General features: G+C 54.9%; 1 protein-coding gene across 2 annotated transcripts in view; it reads right to left on the bottom strand.

Annotated features, from left to right (window-relative positions):
• Positions 1–17,093, bottom strand: part of ARRB1 (arrestin beta 1) — an 80,741-nt gene that overhangs the window by 62,785 nt on the left and 863 nt on the right. The window lies entirely within an intron of this gene.

The raw sequence follows: 17,093 nt of genomic DNA, 5'->3' as shown, positions 1-17,093 counted from the left end.
ATGACTACTTCCTCCATTTTAAGGAGGAAACTGAAGCTGAGAGAGGCAGGGTGACCTGCACTACCTAGAGAGCAGCTAGGCTGGGAGGCGCACGAGGCCTGACTGCAGATGAGGGAAAGAAAGAACAGCCATGCATCCAACAAAAATGTACACGTGCCCCCTGTGCCAGGCACTGGGACCTGGGGACACGGCTCCTGTGGCCCTTGCATTCCAGTGGGGAGAGGCAGATCTTGAATGCTGACCAAACAATGATTTGATTACAGGGGTGCTGAGTGCTCAGAAGAAAAGAAAACAAAGCGGCTGGTTCAGAGGGTCACAAGTTACAAGTAGCTGCCTGAGCTCTGCAGGGCAGAGAGCACACAGTGGCCCTCTGGCAGGAGCACATAGCGGGTTTGCGGTGAGTTTCTAGCTAAAACTTAGGGCTCTTTTCTTTGGGCCAGTGTAGCTTCTTGCCCACCAAATCAAGGTGTCTCGAAGGTACTGTGCCAGGGCTAGGACGTAATGATGGACAAACAACACAGCCCCTGTGGGCCCCAGGGAGCCCACAGTCCAACGGGGGGCACAGACAAAGGGGTGAAGGGGGAGAGTGCAAGACACGTTAACAAGGGTCATGGGGCAGGAAAGAGGGACAATCAGCATTTATTGAGCACTGACTGTGTGCCAGGCACTGTGCTAAGCCCTACATTATCTCGTTTAAGCTTTACCACAACCCTGGGGGTGGGGAGGATATTATCATCCCCATTTTCAAGATGAGAAAACTGAGGTTGAGAGAGATTATGTAACTATCTCAAGGTCACAGACTTAACAAGCAGTAGAGGTGGGATTTGAAACCTGGCCTGACACCAAAGCCCATGTTCTCTCCTGAGACCACCCCCAGTCTCCTCCTCTCTCCCCTCCCTGAAGTGGGCACTGAAGTTGGGAGTGACAGGAGGCAACCACTACTAAGCTACCCTTCCCCAATATTGCAGGGGGAAGCAGCACACCCCGCTGGCCTGGCTTCCTTTCTGAGCAGGAAAGGTCAGCACAGCCTGCTCGGGGAACTTCTCTCTGACACAAAACCGGTCACACTCCTTACTCCACCCCCCACCCCGGGAGCAAGAAAGGCCAGTCCAGACTTCCAACCTGCCCCTCCCCCACAAAAGGTCCACTCAGTTGACAACAGGCCCTTCCCAGGGAGCTGTACTCCACAGCTTATCAACACTTTCACCCTCTTAGCTCATCTGACCACCACACCCCACCCCAGCATCCCCAGCGCCCAGCACCAGGCCCAGCACAGCGCAGGTGACTCTGACAGACAGCAGAACTGGCTCTATCTCAATGGAAGGAGAGGGCTTCCCGGAGCCCTCTCCATCCAGCTTCCACCAACATGTACTGAGCTCCCACCACAAGCCTGGGACTATACCAGGCAGTTTCATCTGTGGTACATAATTTAAACCTTTCCACAGCCTTTTCAGGTAGGTGTTATGTCCATTTTGCAGATGAGTAAGACTGAGAGCAGAGAGGCCTTTCCAGTCTCTTATTTACGGTCAGCCTGGCCCAAAGCTACCTCCCCTAGATGCCTTCAGGTCCTGCGTCAGCAGGGAGGGCTCTAACTAGCGACCAGGTCCACATGGTGGGATGAGACCTCCCTGAGGACACGCAGCCAATGTGGCACTAACACCCCAGCATTAAGGACCACCCGGCCAGAGCAGGGCAGACCCAGGCTTGAACAGACCTGAAGCTCACAGAGTTTGGAAGCCCTCTTCAAAAAAAAAAAAATAATAAAAAAAAAAAGAGAACACAAAAATATCTTCCTTGTGCACGTCTGACAAAATCCCTGAGCACGTGGACACGTTGCTAGGCCTTGGAAAGGGCCCTGAAGCGTGAAGGGCCTGACACTGAAGCTGACCAGCCTCATGGTGAAGCTGCCTCTGGGCTGGAGGAAGGGCCCAGAGGCGACCCTAGCGCAACTCGCCTTCACAAAGGCCCTGCCTCCAGCCCAACAGACAGACGAGGCTCCGGGGCTCCGGACGACATTCCTTCTTCTTGTCACGCTGCTCCCAAACCCTCCCCTGCAGTTGGTCCAAGGCTGTCCGTCTCTCTGGCCACAGTTTCAGAAGGAGCAGAGCTCATCGGAGCGCTAGACCTGCCTAAAGTGTGTGTGCTCACACGGACGGCACCGCTGGATTTCCCTGTGATCTTGGAGCACATCCCCAGGAGGATCCTGCCATGTCTGGGCCTGCAGGGTCAGCCCCCACCTGCGCCTGGAACCCTGGGCCCGCAGAAGCAGCCCTACTGAGGACCCCACCTCCAAATATTTGAAGGGTATGACACGGTTTACAAGTGCTCCCACATCCCACATCCCATTTGGCCCACACAACAGCCCTGGGAGGTATGCAGAGCAAGTTTTATTGTCCTCATTTACAGAAGGGGACAACAAATGATACTTATTGTGCACCCACTATGTGCTACACACGCCAAGGGGCCTTCCACAAGTGACAGACGCCCTGGCAGGAAGGGCTGTATCCCCTTGGAGCAGGTAGGGAAACTGAGGCCTCATTCAGTCTCTGGGCACAGGCCTGAGAATAGGGCTGCAGCCCTGCTCTCCCACCTCCCAGCCCAGGCCTCCGCCCAGCCTTGTCTCAGTCTGGAGTGGACAGGTCAGAAGGCAGTGGGCAGACACGCCAGAACACAGTGGGTCGAGGAGCAATAGTCCTCTCTCCAGCTTCTGAGGCAGAGGAGCAGCTGGGGGCTCATTATAGGCCCTTCCGGAAAAGTGGAAATCAATTTCATTCTCTCTGGATGCATCAGAGGAAGAATGCATGGACCCTGGAAGTCTGAAATCTGCTTGAAAGCAATAGCCTTACAGACTCAGGGCCTTGTATCCTCCTACACCTCCCACCTGCACTTGCTGGGCCTTCCAGACCCTTCATAATACCACTTCTCACCCCACAAGCCAGCCGCCCAGCACTTGCTCTTGCTTGTCCGAGAACCACCTCTGTCCTTCCTCATGATTCATTCGTTCATGTATCCATTCTACAAACCCTTACGGAGAATGTAGCCTACGGTGACCAAGTGTCCCCATTCGCTCAGGACTGAGGGGTTTCCCAAGGTGCAACACTGAGATAGTCCCAGGAAAACTGGGATGACTGATCACCCTAACATACTGTGTGCCTGGTCCTGCACTGGGCACCGAGGACACACTGGACATGGTCACTGCCCTCAGGAAGCTTCCAGTCTGAGGGTGGCTCCCACTTAATGAGGAACCACTGTCGAGGCACCTGCTCAGCACCTCACACACATTATCAGCTGCAACCTACGAGGAGGGTATTATCACCTCCATGGTGCACATAAGAAAACTAAGGCTCAGAAAGGTGACAGGAATGCCCAGAGTCACAGAGCTATAAGTGACACGCCAAGACTCAGATCCAATGAGACACATAAAGGAAACAGCAGGTTCCAGCATGAACATTAAGAAGATACAAAAACATAAAGACATGTTTTATTTAATTCATTTTTGTAGCCATGTCCCAGAGGTTCAGAAAATGTGTGTGGAAGGAAGGGAGGGAGGAAGGCAGGAAGGAGGGCTGTGCTTAATCATCTCCAGGCTAGAACAGCCCAACTCCTAATTTAAAATACATACATTTCCCTTTTCAAAATCAGTTTCAGCTGTTTTCTTTCAGCACCAGGGCCAGGCAGGAAGTGAGAAGAGGGAAAGAGTACTTCTCCTTTGGATCAGCTGCTCAGGGTTCACTTCCTCCAGGGAGTCTTCCCTGACTCATTCCCCCACCCAGTTCTGGCCCCCACTTGTCTGAGCTGTGTGTGTCTCTGTGTGTGCGTGTGTGTGCATGTGGCGCTTGCACTTCTGCAAACCCGGACCTTGCCCGGCTGTGCCAGCCCCTTTCAGGAACTGGAGGTCCAAGAGCTATCAGACACACGTTTGCCCTCTAGCACAGGAAACTGACTTATCAGCAGCCAACCACGACAGAACATGCTGTCACGGAAGCCTGTAAGGCGCTAAGGGAGGACGAAGGAGGGCACTGATTGCCTGGGCGGAGAGCACGGAGGCAAGGGAAGGCTTCATGCCCAAGCACGCAGCAGGGGCCCAGCGCAACGTATTCAACTGAACTGCGTTAAGGTTAGTTTCAACCTTAAAATATAAGGGAGCTTTCACCAGTCAGAGCAGGACGGCATTCCAGACAAAGAGATCAGCTTGAAGAAAGGCACAGAGGTGTGGAAGTACAAAGACTGTGGAAGAATATCCAAAAAAGTCATCGTAGCCAGAGTATTGGCTGTGTGGTGGGGAGAGCTGGGAAAGAAGTGTGGGAAGAAAGTTTGGCACAGACCACAAAGGGCCTCCAGTGAAGAATGTGGACAGTCCTTTAGGAAATGGGGAGCCACTGATCAGTTTTAAGCTGCGGAAGGACAGGGCCAGATGTGAATTTCAGAATAAGAGGAGGGTTTGGGGGGGTTAGACTGAGCAGAGGGACAGCAGCCAAAAGACTATGGCACCAGTCCAGGCCAGAAGTGGGGCTTGGACTAAGCTGGTGGCAGTGGAAGCAGGAGAAGAAAGGCACTTCGGTGATGGGGACAGGTATCCACCACCATGAGGTTGGGTGCCAGAGGGGTAGGGTTTCTTTTCTCCACAGAGCTTGCTGCACATTGGCCCCCGCCCCACCCCGGCTCTACACTCCAACCAGCCAGGCTGGGCTGTGGCCTGGATCAGGGCTCAGTCTGGGACTGGGTCATGGTTCTTTGTTTGAAAGTTCTTCCAACTGAAAAACTCTACTCTTTTCTTTTTGCAAAGTTGACTCTGCAAAATGGTGAACATCAGAGATGGCTGGATCGTTTCAAGTATGCATACTGAGTCGCTGCTGCTGAAGTCAGCACTCTAAATAATATGAGAAATGAATATGTGCATATTAACCACTCGATTATGCCAAGTGATCATCTTTGTCATTTTTAGAATATTAAAAAAAAAATCTGTTGCAAAAAAAAACGTTCTCCATACTGAGTTTAAAAATGCTTCCAGGTTTCTCCCACTGCACTGGGGCTATGCAGACCCATAATAAAATCACCCATTCGGTGAGACCTGCTAACGCACTGGTTGTTTTCATTAGCACAGATATAACAGAAAGGACGGAAATGTTATGCCCAGGGGCTGAAAAAGTTGTCCATAGACACAAAGCTACTGGTAGAGGGGAGGTGAGAGACCCATCCGGTTGTCGCTCTCCTCCACGCCACCGCCACCGGCCCTCAGAGCTGCAGGGACAGCCCACGTGCCCACGTGGCCCCCAGCTACCCACCGCCCCCAGCCCCGAAGCCTACAGCATTTCTCATAAGAAGCATTTCTCCTGGCCGGCTGTGGCTTAGTGGTTAAGTGCGCGCGCTCCACTACTGGCGGCCCGGATTCGGATCCCGGGCGCACACCGACACACTGCTTCTTCGGCCACGCTGAGGCCGCGTCCCACGTACGGCAACTGGAAGGATGTGCAATTATGACGTACAACTATCTACTGGGGCTTTGGGGAAAAAAAAGGAGGAGGATTGGCAATAGATGTTAGCTCAGAGCCGGTCTTCCTCAGCAAAAAGTAGAGGATTAGCATGGATGTTAGCTCAGGGATGATCTTCCTCACAAAAAAAAAAAAAAGAAGCATTTCTCTGTCTCCCAACTATTTCATGTCCCTTAGAAGGGAACAGTTGTCAGACCTCCACAGGGTCTCCTGGGCCTGAGGGAAGCCTTTGCCGCCCGTGCACTCCACCCGAGGAGACCCTGGGCAGACCCTAGTTTCCATTGGCAGGTTTGCTGAGCCCCGTGTCTCCTCATATGCCTGCCCATTTCCTTTTCCCCGGGCCCAAACACTCACTGTGACACCACGCGGCAGAACTTTCACTTTTCACCCTAGATTTTTTTGTCCTCGAGCAGTCTGCAGTCCCAGGACAGCCCTTACTGACAGCAGATGTGTGATCCCATGCCTGGCACATGGGGAGTTCTCAAGTCTCTGATGAAGGAAGACAGTCTCAGCTGAAAACACCTGTCACAGAGACTGCCAAGATGAGCGTCACCCCCGGCTCACCTCAGACTCACCCTCCAGAGCCTGCTCCAGTGTCTTCTCTGACCCTTAACCGCTGGGCTTGCTCTGCCCACAGTGTAAATTAATCCCCATTACCCCATCTTAGAGCGTGGTGTGATGATCTATTTCCTCTCCCCCAAAAGATATAGGCAGCACAAGGGAGGAGACTTGTCTGTTTCCTCTTCATCCTCAGGTGACCGGCACAGGGCCTGCAATGTGGCAGATACTCACAGACGTATTTGTTCACGGGAACCTCCTCGGGATGGCAGGGGTGGCCGAACAGAAAGGGTATAAGCCAACCCTGGGAACGCCTAGCCCAGAGCGCCTAGCCTCATCGTGATGTTCCTGCCACCCAGAACCCAGCAGGGCCAGGCCCCGGAAAGCTCATGGTCGCAGGTGGGACACAGGAGTAGAGCTGCTCCTAAAAGCAGCTTCCCACTAGCTGAGAGACAGGCCACTGGGGTGGGCCAGGCGGCTTCGGGGGACATCCCTTGAATGGAGGTCTGGGCCTGGCACCCAGCAAGTGCCGGAAAAATGTTTGTGAAATTGAGTGGAACAAGCTGAAAAATGCTGGCTGTTTGTTCCTCTGGCTGCAGAGAGGCCATCTCCCCTCTCAGGGCAATTTGCAGGCAAATTATCTCAGGACACTGCCTGTTTCCTCTAACGAGGCTTCTCCTCTTTGCAGCGCTGCCCCCACGAGTGTGGGAAGGGGCAGTGGACACAGCCGACCCCAGCGGCCTGCAGTAAGGCAGCACACACAGCTCTCCTCCTGAGATGTTTGTGAGCAGCGCGTACCACCGCGCCACGCAGGGAATGGTCACAGTGACCTCTCGGCCCAGGAATCCTGAGCCAAGCAGCGTCTCCTCCTCCGCAGCCCCTCTGGGGAGGAATGCAAGAAAGAAGCAGGGAGTTGTACTGAGTTATGTAACCAGCTTCCTTGGAGTCAGAGTCCCTGGCAAGTCACAGCCCAACACTGTGGGGAGGGACTGGGGAGGGGAGGCGGCTCTCTTCCCCTCCTTTGCTGCCTCTCCTCCAGACCTGGCAGACCTCTGTGGCGGGCGCTGCTCTCCGAGTGCCCCAGCTCCAAGCAGGCACCTCCCGCTAGGGGTTGGGAACCAGGAAGGGCTGTTGCTGTCTGAGTGTGTGAAACACTGGCCTGCTGGCTTCCCTGGCAGAAAACCAGGCTCTGGGCTCTGCACCAGCACCTGTGGGCGGGGCTAAGGGAGAGAGGCCTGGGGCCCTCCACAAAGCCCAACCCCACCCCCGGCTTCCTGTCCCCCAAATTCTCCCCACTTCCTCCTAGAGAATCCACCATGGGTGAGGGGCCAAAAGGGAAGGGGCCCAGGCTGCCCCTCCCTGTCCTGGGCAATCTCACTTCCCTTTCCTGCCATCATCTGAGCTTCTCCTGGGGCCCAGGGCAGCCCCCGCCCCCGCAGACCCAGCTGTGCGCACATCCCTGGACAGGCCAGGAGGAGAGAGGGTACGCGGGAGTGGGGCGGGCAGAGACAGAAAAGCTGAGATCCACTCTGGGTCCTGAATAATAACAGTGACTTTTCATCAAGTCCTTACCCTCTCTGCCCACAGCAGCCTCATGCAGGAGTGACACTATTCCACCTACGTCACAAACGAGAAAATTGACACCCAGAGCGTTTAAGACCCTCACCCAAGGTCATGGAGAGGGTGAGCAACACTGCTGGACAGAAAAGCTTCGTCTGTCTGACTCTGAAATCCACACTCCAAACTTCGTGGCTCTACTTTCAGGGAGCCCTACCTGGGAGTGCCACCTGGGAAATTCCTAGACTGATGGAAAAGACATTGCTCAGCCTTAAATGGTCACTCACTGAGGACACTAGTTAGCGGCCCTTAGGACAGTCATGAGGACAGGGCACGGATAAGGCAGGAGAGGGGCCAAGGGCTTGCCTGCTGCCACCAACAGCCTTCCATTCTGATTAACTTCCAGCCACTCAATCTTCGGCTGGATCAGACCCGCACACACCCACCCCTGCCAGAAGACAGGGCTGTGAGGCCACACTATCCAGCAGAGAACACAGCCTGCTGTGTCCGTCCTCTCCCCTTCCAGCTGTAGAACTGGGAAGGAAGGGGTCCTAGAGACCTTCCAGGCCAATGCCTCTGCTACTTCCTGCTTGACACATGGAGAAACTGAGGCCCAAAGAGGAAAACACTCATCCATGCTATCACAGGGACAGTGAACAAGTGGGGTCCCTGTCTCCCAGACCAGAGCCCCTGCCCTTGATTCATCTCATGTGGGTGCTGTCCCCAGATAGCACCCTCTCTCATCTGTCTGTCTGCCTGTCTCTCTCCCTGCTCCCCCACCCTCTCTCCCCGCTTCCTGCTTCCCTTTCCCAGCTCGGCTCAGCAGGCCCAGTATCTGAACCCTCCCTGCAGAGCATCCCTCTCCTTCTCACATCTCTTCTGAGCCTCACTACCCCCTTCCCTCCACTCCTCTGGGCCAAGGAGCAATTCTTGGGAGGTTTAATTAGCTGCTTATGACCGCATCCTGCTGGATCCAGCACCCAGAACCCTGTCCTCAGTAATTAGATGGGTTCTGAGTACTAGCCCAGTGGGAAGCTGATGGGGAGTTCTGTGCTCCGCCAGCCGGCTGAGGGAGGGCTCTCCAGCTGCATAAAGAGCTCGTTGATCACCGGTGGGTCATTGGAAGCCATGGTCCCCACCTCAGGCCAGGTCAAACCACACTGGATATGCTGTAGCCAGATGCAGACGTCCATCCCAAAGGGGGACTCCCTACTCTCCCAGGCCACTGCCCAGATGCAGGAAAGGCTCAGTAAACGTCTGAGGATGCGGGTGGTGAATGGAAGCCACCTTCTAGGGGCCAGGAAGGGATGGCTCCATGGCTGGGACGCTTATTTACAAAGCAGGATTTGGACAAGCAGAGGGAAGCAAGGATGGCATTCTAGACGGAGGAGGAGCAGAAGTAAAGGCATGGACGCTAGAATGAGCCACCCGACCCCTTGCCAGGTGGCTCTGGTTTACAGCAAGGTAAAGCCGATCATCCAGTGACCTCCGCCCTTTGGGTCACAAAGAAAAATCTTAGGCCTGTGGCTCTGGGCCACCTTTAGATACTTCAAAATCAGCAATGATGTCCCATTGTCCTCACTAACCACACTGTCCACTCTCCAAGTATATCTTTTCCCAGTGAAACACCTATATTCAGCCTCTTTCGTTGAACAAATATTTATGGAGCTCAGTGCCGTGCCCGGCCTGCACAGGTGCTAAGGACAACAGACTCAGGCCAGGTGCCCTCAGCCTCACACAAGATATCACAAGTGCGCAAATAACCAGGACCTATGCAGAGGGCGAGGGACGAGTGCAGAGAGAGAAGATGGCAAAAAAAGGGCACCAGGCATTTGGAGGTCAGTGAGGGCTTCCTGGAAGAGGAGGCCACATGTGATCCAGTCCTTGAAGAACAGGAAGGGCATTGTGTGGGGTCAGGCCACCACCTGTGTACTGAGGGCCAACTATAAAGCAGGCTTGTGCTGAACCTTTTGGGGCCTCAAAAGTGAATCAAACAGGGTCTCTCCCTGGGGGAGCTCACAGCCTGGGGAGGGAGGCAGACCCAGTGAGAGATCCTCTAGGAGCTAACCTCACATAGCACTGCCCTATGCCAGTCTCTGAGCTTTATCTATCTTAACTCATTTAATCCTCGCGACAACCTACAGTGCAGGCACTGTTACTGCCCCATTTCACAGATGAGGGAGCTGCAGCAGAGAAAGGGCTAAAGAATCGCGGGGAGGTCACCTAGCTGGCAAGTGGCAGAGCTGGCATTTGAAACTAGGAAATCTGGTTCTTCCTAGAGCCCTCCCACGATGCTAATCAGCCTCTAGTCCAGGCTGATCAGACCACGGAGGGGGTGTGGGCACCCAGAGGAGCATGTCCATGAGGAGGGAACAGCCCAGGTGGAGAGAAAGCAACCGTCCAGGAGCTGCCGGGGACCACAGGTGCTTTGAGAGGCAGGGGGCTGCTGGGGCGAGCACTTGAGCCCACGGGCACAACCCACACCCACCAGGCCCAGCTCCCCAGCAGTCTCAGTCCCACTGGCCTGTGGCAGAGGCCTGAGCTGTCCAATCCCCCACTTCTGGCCCCCCAGAATAAAGGTCATCCCCAAACCTGCTAGCAGAACATAGGAAAGAGATGACTCAGGGAGAAAGGCTTTTCACATGCTGGCTGATTTGACTCCCATAGGGACACTAAGACCAGAGAGGGTGACTGTCAGGCCCAAGGTCATACAGCAATGAGTAAGTACAGCATACCTCTGGGACCCTCCTGAGATGGCACATCCCAGCAGTCCACTCCCTACCCCCTCCCCTGGCCCTTTGCCAAAATGCATCCATGCCCATTGACTGCATGGGCTTGGGGAAGGGGATGAAGCTGCAAAATGACCAAGAGGATGAGTTGTAGGGCCAGTGTTGGAGGCAGCTCCTGCCTAATCCTGGCGCACACCCGTTCAGTTTCGGGGCTCTGGGTGCACCCTGGAGAGACAGGCTGCACCCTGCACAGCCACTGAACAGCTCAGACCTTGAGTGAGGAGTCCTGCCTCCCGCTGGCCTGACATCAGCCAGCACCCAGCCTTGCTCCAGGCTCTTCAGACCAATGGACAGATCTCTCTCCAGGTACAGGAGGACCCACAGGGCCAGCTGTGGTCTCACCCAGGCCAGCCCAGCCCTAGGCAGAGGGAAAGCTGCGCAGTGGCTGTGGTGACTTCAGTCACACAGAACTCAAGGAACTCTCTGGTCCAGTCCCTGGGGCCCGGCCTCCTGGGGACCTCGTCTGGCACGAGGTCTCCTGGGAAGGAACAAGCAGTTCTTCTAAAGTGGGACTAAAGATGGGGCCAGTCCCAGGAAGGAGGAGGCGCGTCTCCGAAGAGACGACCCTGCCAGGGCCCCTTGGGGAGGGCGGGAGGGGGCTGGGACAACAGAGTCCTTTGTTCCCCTCTCAAAAGCTGCCACTCCATCCTGCCCACCCCCCTGTTCTACACCCCCCTACTAGGACTCAAGCCATCCCTGGGGCAGGATCCATCCTGCACATAAGAGGGAGTGAGGGTGCCCAGGAGCCATCAGAGATGATACCTACTCTAGTCCTGGGGCTCACACTAGAGACATGCCCTATAGTCAGGGGGTAGACAGGAGAACGGGGGAGCCATTCTCTCCTCAGAAGCCTCCAGTCTGATGTAGGAGACATGGCCCTCACCTGCAGAAGCCTGTCTGCTGGGGGAGAAACAGGCTCCACTCGCAGGACGCCCTTCTGATAGGGGTGGCCCAACCCCCTCCTTCAGGACTTCCCAATCTGATGGAGGAGACCGCAGCACGAAGTCTAATGTGGGAAACATGGCTTCCACCCTCAGAATTCCCTGATGGGAAAGACCTAATTTCAGCACTTAGGGAGCCCCTGAGCTGAGAGCAGAGGCAAGAAGGGAGGAGACAGCTCAGCGCAGTCGACAAATCCCTGCCAGGCAACTCCTATAAACAGACCCAGAGGTGGAGAATGGACCAGCAAACAGGAAACAGAAATAACCCCAAACCAATTGGGCTCACCAACTGGGGAAAAAAGCCACCTGGGGTATGAGTAAATGAGTGAGACGGTGCCATGAAACCCACCCACCCCAGCATCGAAGGCCTGCTCGCCAGGGCTGCCATCTTCCTCTACAGCCTCAACTCTTCACTCTCCCGTACCTGCACCCACCATCTGCACCTTGGCACAGGCTCTTCCTTCTGTCTAGAACACCTAAGCCTTCCTCAAGCCCCAGGACCCAGCTCAGAGGGCACCTCCTCCAGGAAGCCTTCCCCAAAACCCAGACTGAGTCAGATGCCCCTCTTCCAGAAGCCAACACAGACGTGGCTCCCCTGTAACCAGCTCATATTTCCACAATGTCCCTTCCACCCCCAAGCTGAGCCTGACCCCCCAGGTTCCCAAACCCACAGCCCCCACCACCCCCAGCCCAGGGCCTTATACCCTTCCTCCAGAGGCTCACCCTAGCTCCAGGCACAGAGAAAAGCAGTCCCTCCTCCTCTCTCCTCTGCCTGCTGTAGCCCAGCTTTGCCCTCATCAATCCACTAAAATTCCTCTCACCAGGTTACCAGCCACTGCCTTCTGGCTAAATTCCAGGGATCTTCCCCAAGCTCACCCTCTGGTCCTTCCCTGCTTCTTTGGCTCCCAGGACACAGCCACCCCTGTTTCCTCCCTCCTGTCTCTACTCCCAGGCACTGGTGCTTTCCAAGGCCCCAGCTGTCCCTAACCATCCTCTCTTCATATGCCATGCCTTCTCCCTGAACCATGTTACCCACACTCCCCAAGTCAACTACCATCTCTAAACTGAAGACTTTCAAATCCCGCCTCCCACGTCCATCTCTACCCTGAGATCCAGTCCCACCACCTCCATCCCTAACCCAAGATCCACACCCACCACCTCCATCCCTACCCTGAGATCCACACCCACCGCCTCCATCCCTACCCTGAGATCCACACCCACCGCCTCCATCCCTACCCCGAGATCCACACCCACCGCCTCCATCCCTAACCCAAGATCCACACCCACCACTTCCATCCCCCCTGAGATCCACACCCACCGCCTCCATCCCTACCCCGAGATCCACAACCATCACCTTCATCCCTACCCTGAGATCCACACCCACCACCTCCATCCCTACCCTGAGATCCACAACCATCACCTTCATCCCTACCCTGAGATCCACAAACATCACCTTCATCCCTACCCTGAGATCCACACCCACCACCTCCATCCCTACCCTGAGATCCACAAACATCACCTTCATCCCTACTCTGAGATCCACACCCATCACCTCCATCCCTACCCTGAGATCCACAACCATCACCTTCATCCCTACCCTGAGATCCACACCCACCACCTCCATCCCTACCCTGAGATCCACAACCATCACCTTCATCCCTACCCTGAGATCCACACCCACCACCTCCATCCCTACCCTGAGATCCACAACCATCACCTTCATCCCTACCCTGAGATCCACAAACATCACCTTCATCCCTACTCTGAGATCCACACCCATCACCTCCATCCCTACCCTGAGATCCACAACCATCACCTTCATCCCTACCCTGAGATCCACAAACATCACCTTCATCCCTACCCTGAGATCCACACCCACCACCTCCATCCCTACCCTGAGATCCACACCCATCACCTCCATCCCTACCCTGAGATCCACACCCACCACCTCCATCCCTATCCTGAGATCCACACCCATCACCTCCATCCCGACCCTGAGATCTACACCGATCACCTCCATCCCTAGCCTGAGATGCAGACTCATCACCTCCATCTCTACCCCGAGATCCTGACCCATCTATGCAGAAGTCTCACTACATCTTCCTTAACTTCTAGTATGCTCCCTGCTAAGCTGCTCCCCACTGCAGGCCTCAGTGAGACGGTCAGCATGGTCTGGTAGCAGTGGAGGATGGCCTGACAGAGGCCAGGAGGCCACTCAGGGCATGCTGACACCCAGCCTATTGTTCTTCCATTGCCGCAGCCCCGAGGTGTGTCAAGCCCACAACTCAGAACCCCTGAACTCATGTCAATAGGAGGCTTCAACCTCAAGCAAGAGGTTGGAAGAAGAGAGCTGCGGAGAAGTCTGAAGCCCAGAGGCTGTCCTCGAATCAAGGATCAGAGACGGTGGGTCAGGTTCAACACTTCTGCTCCCAGAAGCCCCACAAGCGGCCCTGGCCAAAGCCACAGGACTTCCCCATGTTCCAGCCAAGATGGGTCACACAGAGCTTAACCACCAAGAAAGACGACAGCCAAGGTTCACAGAGAGCTGGTGATTACGTGTCCCCATCACACCCCCCGCCTCCCCTGTCAAAAAAGAAGAGTTCATAAACATCTGTAGGAAAGGAAAGTCCATTCCATCCCACTGCCTCTCAGGAAGTCCCTCCTGTCATGTAACTCTGATCCTTCCTGTTACCAATTAAGTTAACGGAAACAGCAAGAACCAGAAGGGATGCACAGTTTGAGGATGGGGCCACCAGGGAGGTCAAAGAGGCCAAGTATGAGCCAGAGAAGCCCCCTCCCTCTGGGGGAATGCACGGAGCAGCAGAGGGGCTTTGTGGGCAGACAGGCCTGGGTCCAGAAGCTCATAGGCTGAATGGCAATGGACAAATTACTTAATCTCTCCTACTCTGTCTTCTCATCTGTAAAATGGGAACAACAATCTCTCCATTAATAGGATCATTGGGAAAACCAAGTGAGATCATGCATGTAAATCTCCTGACACATTCCAGACACCCAACCAGTAAGACTGCTGGACTCTACCTCCGTATTCCTATTTCTCAGTTCCATCCTCTCCACAGCCTTGGTTCAGATCTCACCTTCTCTCAGGCTCCTCCTCAGCCTCCTCATCGGTCTCCCTGCTTCCAGGCCTGCTGCTCCCATCCACCCTCCTCGCCACTGCCAAAGCCACCCCTCTGAAATGAAAACCTGCTCCCATTCTCCCCTCCTCGCACTCCTCTCTGAATCACCATCGACTTCAGGAGAAAATCCTCTCCTTAGCTTGACATGCCAGGCTGTGGATGACTGGCCGGGATTTACCCTCTTAGTCTCACCTCTCCGCCCCAGCCCAACCCGCAGGCCGCACGTGTTGCTTCATGCCTCCAACCTTCGCACATTCTGTACCCTCGGCTGGGAATGACGACCCCAATCCCATCCCCTTGGCCTCTTCATCCTTCTAGATGAAGCTCAGTAGCTCCAATGCCACCTCCTTCCCAGAAAGCTTCCCTCACCATGGCCCCCACTGGGACTGGGTTGGGGACTCCTCCTTAAGCCTCCCACAGCACATGTCACCCTGCATTATAGTCACCTGTTCTGTTCCAAATCCTCTGGGGACACAGGAAAGCTCTTCCCCTCTGAAGCCCCAGCCCCTGGCACTCAGGCTGCATTTGTTGACTGGATGTGTGATGGCTCCCAGAGCGCCTTGTTGGAGAGTTCATCATCTACCCGCCATGTAACTAGGCCCATCCAGGTCTCTATCTCCTCCCCTCTCTCCCCCTTGATTCTGGGAGTTCCTAGAGGGCAGTGGCAGTTTCTGAGTAATTCTCACTGTCACTTTCATATGGCGGGTGCAAATTCAGGCACCGGGACATTTGCGATGACTCCCAATCCTCAGAGTACTGGATATCTGCAGTTTCCTCTTCTAAGTCAGAGATAAAGTGAAACCCCACGGCTTACGGAACAAGGCAAGGTACGGCCCAATATTGATTTTGTTCTTCTCTTCCAAATTATTCAGGAAACCTGTCTGGAAGGGAGAGGGAGGCCTTTTGGGGCTACAGGAGAGACCGAGAGGGAGAGCAGGGCCACCATCGAATGGAGTTTAGCCAGACCTGGGCTCCAGGCTTCAGCCAGCACCTCCTGCCTTGCCCAGTGAGTTCAGTAAACGCGAAGACAGCCCCAAATTTTCATTAGTATTGATAGCTCCAATTTAGAGGTGGGAAAACTAGGGTCCAGAAAGGTGAAGACAATGCCCAAGGTCCCGAAGTTCCCCCAGTGAGTTAGAGGCAAAGCAGGGGGAGTCACAGAAAAGGCCCTGGCCCCAAAGATAGGGTCCCCAACAGCTGCCTGGCTGCTCGTGGTGTCCCTATCCTGCTGACACCCTATTCCAGCAGGGGAGCAGTGACACTCCTCCCCAAAACACAGAAGCAAACCAAAGCCCAAGAGGAGCTGAGTCACCCTGATGGCGAAGCAGCACAGGAGAACGAAGGAGAGGAACAGACTCTTGACTCTCTGCAGGGAGAAAAGTCTAACCCCACTAGTCAGGAGGATCTTGGCTTTGGGGGACACGGCTGTACGTGTTGGAGGAGAAACTCACACATCCTCCTGCTGAAGACACAGACCTGGGTCACGGTGCTGGCCAGCCAGCCTCAATGGGGACTAGCCATCGAGGTGAAGGCAGACGCCTCCCGATTTTCTGCAGCCTTCCCCACCAGCCTGGGCCTCCACGCACACACAGAGCAGGGCTGGCAGTGCCTGAGGGCGAGCCGCAGAGAAACGGACCAGGTGGGCTCCAGCCTCTCCCCTGCCTCTGACCCCTCTTGACCTTCAGCAAGTCAGATAACCTCTCTGAGTTCTGGTTCCTCTTCTGGAAAACAAGAAGAGGAAAATTCACCTCCTTGAAGAACTGTCAGGAGGATGGCTGGGAAGCAGTTTGTAAACCTCAGAAGCTCAAGTTATCTCTGAGCCTCAATTTCTTCTTCTGGAAAATGGAAATAATCTCTGGAGGACCTTTCTTCTGCTGTTGAGAGAGTGTCAGATGGCAATGGGTGTGAAATTGCTTTGTCAGTGGTCCCGAAACGTGATGACCACTGGGCTGTTTCTCCCTAGTCTGTTAGCTCCTCCAGGGAGGGAACGGGTATTGCACATTTTTGATCCTCACACTATGCCTAGTACACAGCAGGTGTTCAATAAATAGTTATTGGAAGCAAGGAGAGAGAGAGGAAGAATGGAGAGAGAGGGAAGAGAGGAGGAAGCAATGATAGACGAGGGTCAAGAAAGAAAAAAATGAAAAAGAGGAGTTGCAGAAGGAGTGCAGGGAGGAGATGAGGGAGAAGCTTCTATCAGAACTTAGGAAGTAGGCAGAGAGAAGGGGCAGAAGCAGGGAGACCGAGCTGAGCGCCTGGCCAGAGCTTGTCTTGGGCCCCAACCGCCTCCCCCTTTTGTCCCAGTTCCCATTTCAGAGGCATCGCCTCTCCCTCTCTGAGGCAGAGCAGACTCCTAAGAAGACAGGACCCCCTCTCCCCACCCCTAGCTCCAAACAGATCCTGGCCAGCCCCCCAGGCCTTGAGGTCAGAGGGAAAGGAAACAGAGTGGATGCGATGCATTTTTCCCAGGCTCCAGGGGGGACCCCCCCACCCTGCACGATGTGTGTGTGTTTCCACTTCTCGCCATGTGGGGACTGGAGTCAGTGTGTCAACAGCCCCAGGGTCTGTTGGCTTGTGACCATGAGGTTCCAGGCTGCACCAGCATTAGTTTGATGTGTG

The sequence above is a fragment of the Diceros bicornis genome, chromosome 7 (assembly GCF_020826845.1).
Source record: "Diceros bicornis minor isolate mBicDic1 chromosome 7, mDicBic1.mat.cur, whole genome shotgun sequence".
NCBI classification, from domain to species: Eukaryota; Metazoa; Chordata; class Mammalia; order Perissodactyla; family Rhinocerotidae; genus Diceros; species Diceros bicornis.
Note: the sequence above shows the minus strand (reverse complement) of the source record. Positions and strands in the feature narration are given on the sequence as shown.